This window comes from Arachis stenosperma, chromosome 5 (assembly GCF_014773155.1).
Source record: "Arachis stenosperma cultivar V10309 chromosome 5, arast.V10309.gnm1.PFL2, whole genome shotgun sequence".
Classification (NCBI taxonomy): domain Eukaryota; kingdom Viridiplantae; phylum Streptophyta; class Magnoliopsida; order Fabales; family Fabaceae; genus Arachis; species Arachis stenosperma.
Window position 1 is genome coordinate 31,279,763 of NC_080381.1, and position 7,195 is coordinate 31,286,957.

Sequence of the window (7,195 nt, forward strand, 5' to 3'; positions counted from 1 at the left end):
ATCACATGATGAACCTCCACCTCTTTTCCAAGCATAATGCAATGAATCATCACTGCTCTCTTGATGGTGACCTCAGAACGGTTGCTAGTGGGCAATATGGAACGCCCAATGAAGTCTAGCCAACCTCTAGCAATTGGCTTGAGGTCTCCCCTCTTGAGTTGGTTTGGGACACCCTTAGAATTGGTTATCCACTTAGTTCTAGGGAGGCATATGTCCTCTAGAATTTGATCCAACCCTTTATCTACTCTCACCATCCTTCTATTGAAGGAATCAGGATCATCTTGTAGTTGAGGTAGTTTGAAGATTTCTCTTATTTTGTCCAGATGGAAGTACATAACTTTCCCTCTGACCATGGTTCTGTGGGTATGGTAAGCGGTTCCAGTCATTCTTTGCTTATCTGTTAGCCACAGATTTGAGTAGAATTCCTGAACCATGTTCCGTCCAACCTTTGTCTCAGGATTGGTTAGAACTTCCCAACCTCTGTTTCGAATTTGCTCTTGGATCTCCGGATATTCATCTTCTTTCAGATCAAATTTAACTTCCGGGATCACTGACCTCAGACCCATTATTTTGTGATAATGGTCTTCATGTTCTTTGGTTAAGAACTTCTCTTCATTCCAAAGATTCTTTGGATTAGTCTCTTTCTTTCCTCTTGAGTTGGTCTGTTTTCCCTTGGGAGCCATGATCTTGATAGATCTTAGCTTAGTGATCACGGAAAAGCACACCAAACTTAGAGGTTTTGCTTGTCCTCAAGCAAAAAGAAAAGAAAGAAGAGAAGAGAGAGAGAGAGGAAATTCGAATGGTGTGAGGAAGGAGGGGTGAGGAACGTTCATTTATAGAGTGGGGGGGAGAATTTCGAAAACAAAAGAGAGATTTGAAAGGAAATTTGAAAAGATTTTGAAAAAAATTTGAGAAAAGGGTGAGTTTTGAAGAAGATTTGAGATTATTTTGAAATAGATTTGAAGAATGGTTTTGATTTGTGAAGATTTGAAAGTGAATGATGAAAGGTTGAAGTGCATTTATGTAGAAGATTATGGGTAAAAAGAGGAAAGTTTGAAAAAATTTGAGTTGAAAACAAAAATGCGGTCCCCCCACCTTTCTGGCGTTAAACGCCCAGAATGGCACCCATTCTGGCGTTTAACGCCCACTTGGCACCCCTTTTGGGCGTTTAACGCCCAGCCAGGTACCCTGGCTGGCGTTAAACGCCAGAAAACCTTCCTCACTGGGCGTTTTTCTGAACGCCCAGTGATGCTGCACACCTGGCGTTAAACGCCCAGAATGGTGCCCATTCTGGCGTTTAATGCCCAGAATGGTACCATTACTGGCGTTAAACGCCCAGAATGGTGCCCATTCTGGCGTTTAACGCCCAAAATGCCCCTTACTGGCGTTTTTTCGCCAGTAAGCTCATTTTCTCTGCTTTTTGAGCTGAATCCTTCTGTAACTCTGTGAATTTCTTCATTTTTGATACTTGCCTCTGTAAGAACTAATCATACAACTTTCTAATGACTGGGTTGCCTCCCAGCAAGCGCTTCTTTACTGTCCTTAGCTGGACTTTCACTGAGAATCACTCAAGCCTCAGTTTTGAGCACTCCTGCTCAAAATTTCCTTCAAGATAGTGCTTGATTCTCTGTCCATTAACAATGAACTTTTTGTCAGAATCAGTATCCTGAAGCTCAACATACCCATATGGGGAGACTCCTGTAATCACATACGGACCCCTCCACCGGGATTTGAGTTTTCCTGGAAACAGTTTGAGCCTGGAGTTGAAGAGCAGAACTTTTTGTCCTGGCTCAAAGACTCTGGTTGACAATCTCTTGTCATGCCACCTCTTTGCCTTTTCCTTATAAATTTTTGCATTCTCAAAGGCATTGAGTCTGAACTCTTCTAGCTCATTTAGCTGGAGCAGTCTTTTCTCACCAGCTAACTGTGCATCCATGTTTAGGAATCTGGTTGCCCAGTAGGCTTTGTGTTCCAGTTCCACAGGCAAATGGCAGGCCTTCCCATACACCAATTGGTATGGAGAGGTGCCTATAGGAGTCTTGAATGCTGTTCTGTATGCCCACAGAGCATCATCCAAGCTTTTTGCCCAATCCTTTCTTCGGGCCATCACAGTCCGTTCCAGGATTCTTTTTAGTTCTCTGTTAGAGACCTCTGCTTGCCCATTTGTCTGTGGATGATACGGAGTTGCCACTTTATGGCTGATTCCATATCTAACCATAGCAGAGTATAGCTGTTTATTGCAGAAATGAGTGCCCCCATCACTGATTAGCACTCTGGGGACGCCAAACCTGCTGAAAATGTTTTTCTGGAGGAATTTCAGCACGGTCTTGGTGTCATTAGTGGGTGTAGCAATTGCCTCTACTGATGAGCGGATAATTTGTATACTTTTTGGCATTGTTTTTAGTATGTTTTTGATATCTTTTAGTTAGATTTTAGTACATTTTTATTAGTTTTTATTTAAAATTCACTTTTCTGGACTTTACTATGAGTTTGTGTGTTTTTCTGTGATTTCAGGTATTTTCTGGCTGAAATTGAGGGACCTGAGCAAAAATCTGATTCAGAGACCAAAAAGGACTGCAGATGCTGTTGGATTCTGACCTCCCTGCACTCGAAGTGGATTTTCTGGAGCTACAGAAGCCCAATTGGCGCGCTCTCAACGGCGTTGGAAAGTAGACATCCAGGGCTTTCCAGCAATATATAATAGTCCATACTTTGTCCAAGATTTGATGGCCCAAACCCGCGAAGCAATCCGGCCTCAGGAATTCCAGCGTTAAACGCCGGAACAGGAATAAAAGTTGGAGTTAAACGCCCAAACTGGCATGGGAGCTGGCGTTTAAATCCAGAAAAGGTCTCTACACGAATTTCCTTGATTGCTCAGCCCAAGCACACACCAAGTGGGCCCGGAAGTGGATTTTTATGTCATTTACTCATTTCTGTACACCTTAGGTTACTAGTTTACTATTAATAGGACCTTTTACTATTGTATTAGTAGACTTTGGTAGCTATCTTCACTTTTATGCTATCTTAGATCTTTGGGAGGCTGGCCATTCGGCCATGCCTGGACCTTATGCTTATGTATTTCAACGGTGGAGTTTCTACACACCATAGATTAAGGGTGTGAAGCTCTGCTGTACCTCGAGTATTAATGCAATTACTATTGTTCTTCTATTCAACTCCGCTTGTTCTTTATCTAAGATATCACTCGTTCTTCAACCTATGAACAAGGTGACTGACAACCATTCTTGTTCTACAAGCATTCGAGGCTTTAGTGAATATCTCTTGGATTTCTGATTGCATGATGCATGGTTGATCGCCTGACAACCGAGTGCTCGCCTGACAAACGAGCCAACCATTCCGTGAGATCAGAGTCTTCGTGGTATAGGCAAGAACTGATGGCAGCATTCAAGAGAATCCGGAAGGTCTAACCTTGTCTGTGGTGTTCTGAGTAGGATTCAATGACTGAATGACTGTGACGTGCTTCAAACCCTGAGGGCGGGGGCGTTAGTGATAACGCAAAAGAATCACTGGATTCTATTCCGCGCCTGATTGAGAACCGACAGATGAATTCCGCTATGCCGTGACAGGACATATGCAATCGCTTTCACTGAGAGGATGGGAGGTAGCTGCTGACAACAGTGAGACCCTACACGAGCTTGCCATGGAAAGGAGTAAGAAGGATTGGATGAAGGCTGTAGGAAAGCAGAGAGACGGAAGGGAAGGCATCTTCATACACTTGTCTGAAGCTCTTACACCAATGATATACATAAGTATCACTATCTTTATCTTTTATGTTATTTTCGTTCATCATCATCATATACATTTGAGTTTGCCTGACTAAGATTTACAAGATGACCATAGCTTGCTTCAATACTAACAATCTCCGTGGGATCGACCCTTACTCACGTAAGGTTTTATTACTTGGACGACCCAGTGCACTTGCTGGTTAGTTGTGCGAAGTTGTGTAATGCCATGGTATTGAGCGCACCAAGTTTTTGGAGCCATTACCAGGGATTATGAGAGTTGTGAAAAAGTATAGTTCACAATTTCGCCGACCAAGTTTTTGGCGCCGTTGCCGGGGATTGTTCATGTTTTGAGCAAGCTTTTGGTAACATCAGAGCCAAGATCCGGCAACAACATCAAATTTTTGGTGTTATTGCCCGGGATTGTTTAGGCTGGACAACTGACGGTTCATCTTGTTGCTTAGATTAGGTATTTTTTTCGAAATTCTTGAAGGTGAATTCTAGAGTTTCATGATGATTTGTTGAGATCTGGCTGGCTGAGAAGCCATGTCTAATCTGATTGGACCGAGGTTTCAACTTATCACCACAAGAGCTTGTTGATTTCGTATCAATCTTGCTGTTGGAGCAGTGATTTGCTAAGGCTTGGCTGACCTTGGTCATGTCTAGTGTTTTGGACCGAAGCTTTCTTTGAAAGCTTGGCTGGCTGTGAAGCCATGTCTAATTCCTGGACCGGAGCCTTAGACTAGCATTGCACTGATTCCTGGAATTCTCATTAAGAATTTTGATACTTTTTTTCACTTAATTTTCGAAAAATACAAAAAAATTTGCAAAACCATAAAATCCAAAAATATTTCTTGTTTGAGTCTAGAGTCTCATCTTAAGTTTGGTGTCAAATGCATGTCTTTGTTATATTTTTCGAATCCATGCATATATTTTGTGTTCTAATCTTTGAATTCTATTGACTTGAAGTATTTTTTTTGTGTCTCATATGCATTCTCATATTGTTAGTGTCAGTAGTACACAAACTGCTAAGTTTGGTGTCTTGCATGCATTGTTATTTGACTCTTGTTGCATTTTGATTATTAAAAATCCAAAAATATTTTTAATTTGTGTCTTTTCAAGTCAATGATACAAAGAATTGAAGATTTAGAACATACTGCAGAGGAATTATACAGAAAAAGCTGAGCATTCAAAAATGCCCAGTGAAGAAGGCAGACTGGCGTTTAAACGCCAGCCAGGGTACCTGGTTGGGCGTTTAACGCCCAAAGAGGTAGCATTTTGGGCGTTAAACGCCAGAATGTATACCATTCTGGGCGTTTAACGCCAGGATGGTGCTAGGGAGAAGATTTTGTTTTCAAATCAATTTTTTTCAAATTTTTCAAAATCAAATCTTTTTCAAATCAAATCTTTTCAATCAAATGTTTTCAAATTCAATTTCTTTCCTTTTTAAAAGATACTTACTAACAATTAATGATTTGATTGAACATTTCAAATTTGTTACCTTTTCTGTTGAGAAAGGTTTTTAATGTTTGAATCATATCTTTTCTTGTTAGGCAAGTCATCAATTTTTAAAATCATATCTTTTCAAATTGTTTTTAAAATCATATCTTTTCAAATAGTTTTCAAATCATATCTTCTCAATCACATTTTTTTTTCATATCTTCTTAACCACATCTTTTTCAAAATAACTTTCAATTAAATCTTCTTAATTTCTAATTTCAAATTCTTTTTCAAAAATCACTTAATTTCTTTTCCACTTTTATTTTCGAAAATTAATTAAATGTTTTTCAAAATAATTTCAAAATTTTTCACTTGATTTTCGAAAATAAACTTCCCTCCTTCTCACATCCTTCTATTTATGGAGTGCCACTCCTTCTCAATGCACAATTCGAACCTTATCTAACTAAAGTTCGAATTTATCTTCTCCTTCTTCTTTCTATTTCTCTTTTCCTCTAACATTTAAAGGAATCTCTATACTGTGACATAGAGGATTCCACATTTTCTTGTTCCCTTCTCTTTCATATGAGCAGGAGCAAGGACAAAGGCATTCTTGTTGAAGCTGACCCTGAACCCGAAAGGACTTTGAAGAGAAAGCTAAGAGAAGCCAAAGCACAACTCTCTTTAGAGGACCTGACCGAATTCTTCAAGGAAGAAAACATGGCAGCAGAAAACAACAACAATGCAAACAATGCAAGGAAGGTGCTGGGTGACTTTACTGCACCTACTCCTGATTTTTATGGGAGAAGCATCTCTATCCCTGCCATTGGAGCAAACAACTTTGAGCTTAAGCCTCAATTAGTTTCTCTAATGCAACAGAATTGCAAGTTCCATGGACTTCCAATGGAAGATCCTCATCAGTTTTTAGCTGAATTCTTGCAAATCTGTGACACAGTCAAGACTAATGGGGTTAACCCTGAGGTCTATAGACTGATGCTATTCCCTTTTGCTGTAAGAGACAGAGCTAGAATATGGTTGGACTTTCAACCTAAAGAAAGCCTGGACTCATGGGAAAAGCTAGTCAATGCCTTCTTGGCAAAATTCTTTCCACCACAAAGATGGAGTAAGCTTAGAGTGGAAGTCCAAACCTTCAGACAGAAGGATGGAGAATCCCTCTATGAAGCTTGGGAAAGATACAAACAATTAATCAGAAGATGTCCCTCAGACATGCTTTCTGAATGGAGCATCATAGGTATTTTCTATGATGGTCTCTCTGAACTATCCAAGATGTCCTTGGATAGCTCTGCAGGAGGATCTCTTCATCTGAAGAAGACGCCTACTGAAGCTCAAGAACTGATTGAAATGGTTGCAAATAACCAATTCATGTACACTCTGAAAGAAATCCTGTGAACAATGGGACTAGTCAGAAGAAAGGAGTTCTTGATATGACACTCTGAATGCCATTTTGGCCCAGAATAAAATATTGACTCAACAAGTCAATTTGATTTCTCAAGTCTGTCTGGAATGCAAAATGCACCAAACAGTACTAAGGAAGCTTCATCTGAGGAAGAAGCTTATGATCCTGAGAACCCTTCCATGGAAGAGGTAAATTACCTAGGAGAACCCTATGGTAACACCTATAATTCTTCATGGAGAAATCACCCAAATCTTTCATGGAAGAATCACGAGAGACCTCAACAAGGTTTCAATAACAATGGTGGAAGAAACAGGTTTAACAATGGCAAGCCTTTTCCATCATCTTCTCAGCAACAGACAGAGAGCTCTAAGCAGAATAATTCTGACTTAGCAACCATGGTCTTGATCTGATCAAAACCACTCAAAGTTTCATGACTGAAACTAGATCTTCCATTAGGAATTTGGAAGGACAAGTGGGTCAGCTGAGCAAGAAAATTACTGAACTTCCTCCAAGCACTCTCCCAAGTAACACTGAAGAAAATCCAAAAGGAGAGTGCAAAGCCATAAACATGGCCGAATTCTGGGAGGAAGAAGAGGCAGTG

General features: G+C 40.2%; 1 non-coding gene across 1 annotated transcript; it reads right to left on the reverse strand.

The window, feature by feature from the left end:
• Nucleotides 1–6,302: 6,302 nt before the first annotated feature.
• LOC130984218 (small nucleolar RNA R71) lies at nucleotides 6,303–6,410 on the reverse strand. Its single transcript, XR_009088166.1, has one exon. It is a non-coding gene; the product is annotated as a small nucleolar RNA R71 (small nucleolar RNA).
• Between the last annotated feature and the right edge of the window lie 785 nt (nucleotides 6,411–7,195).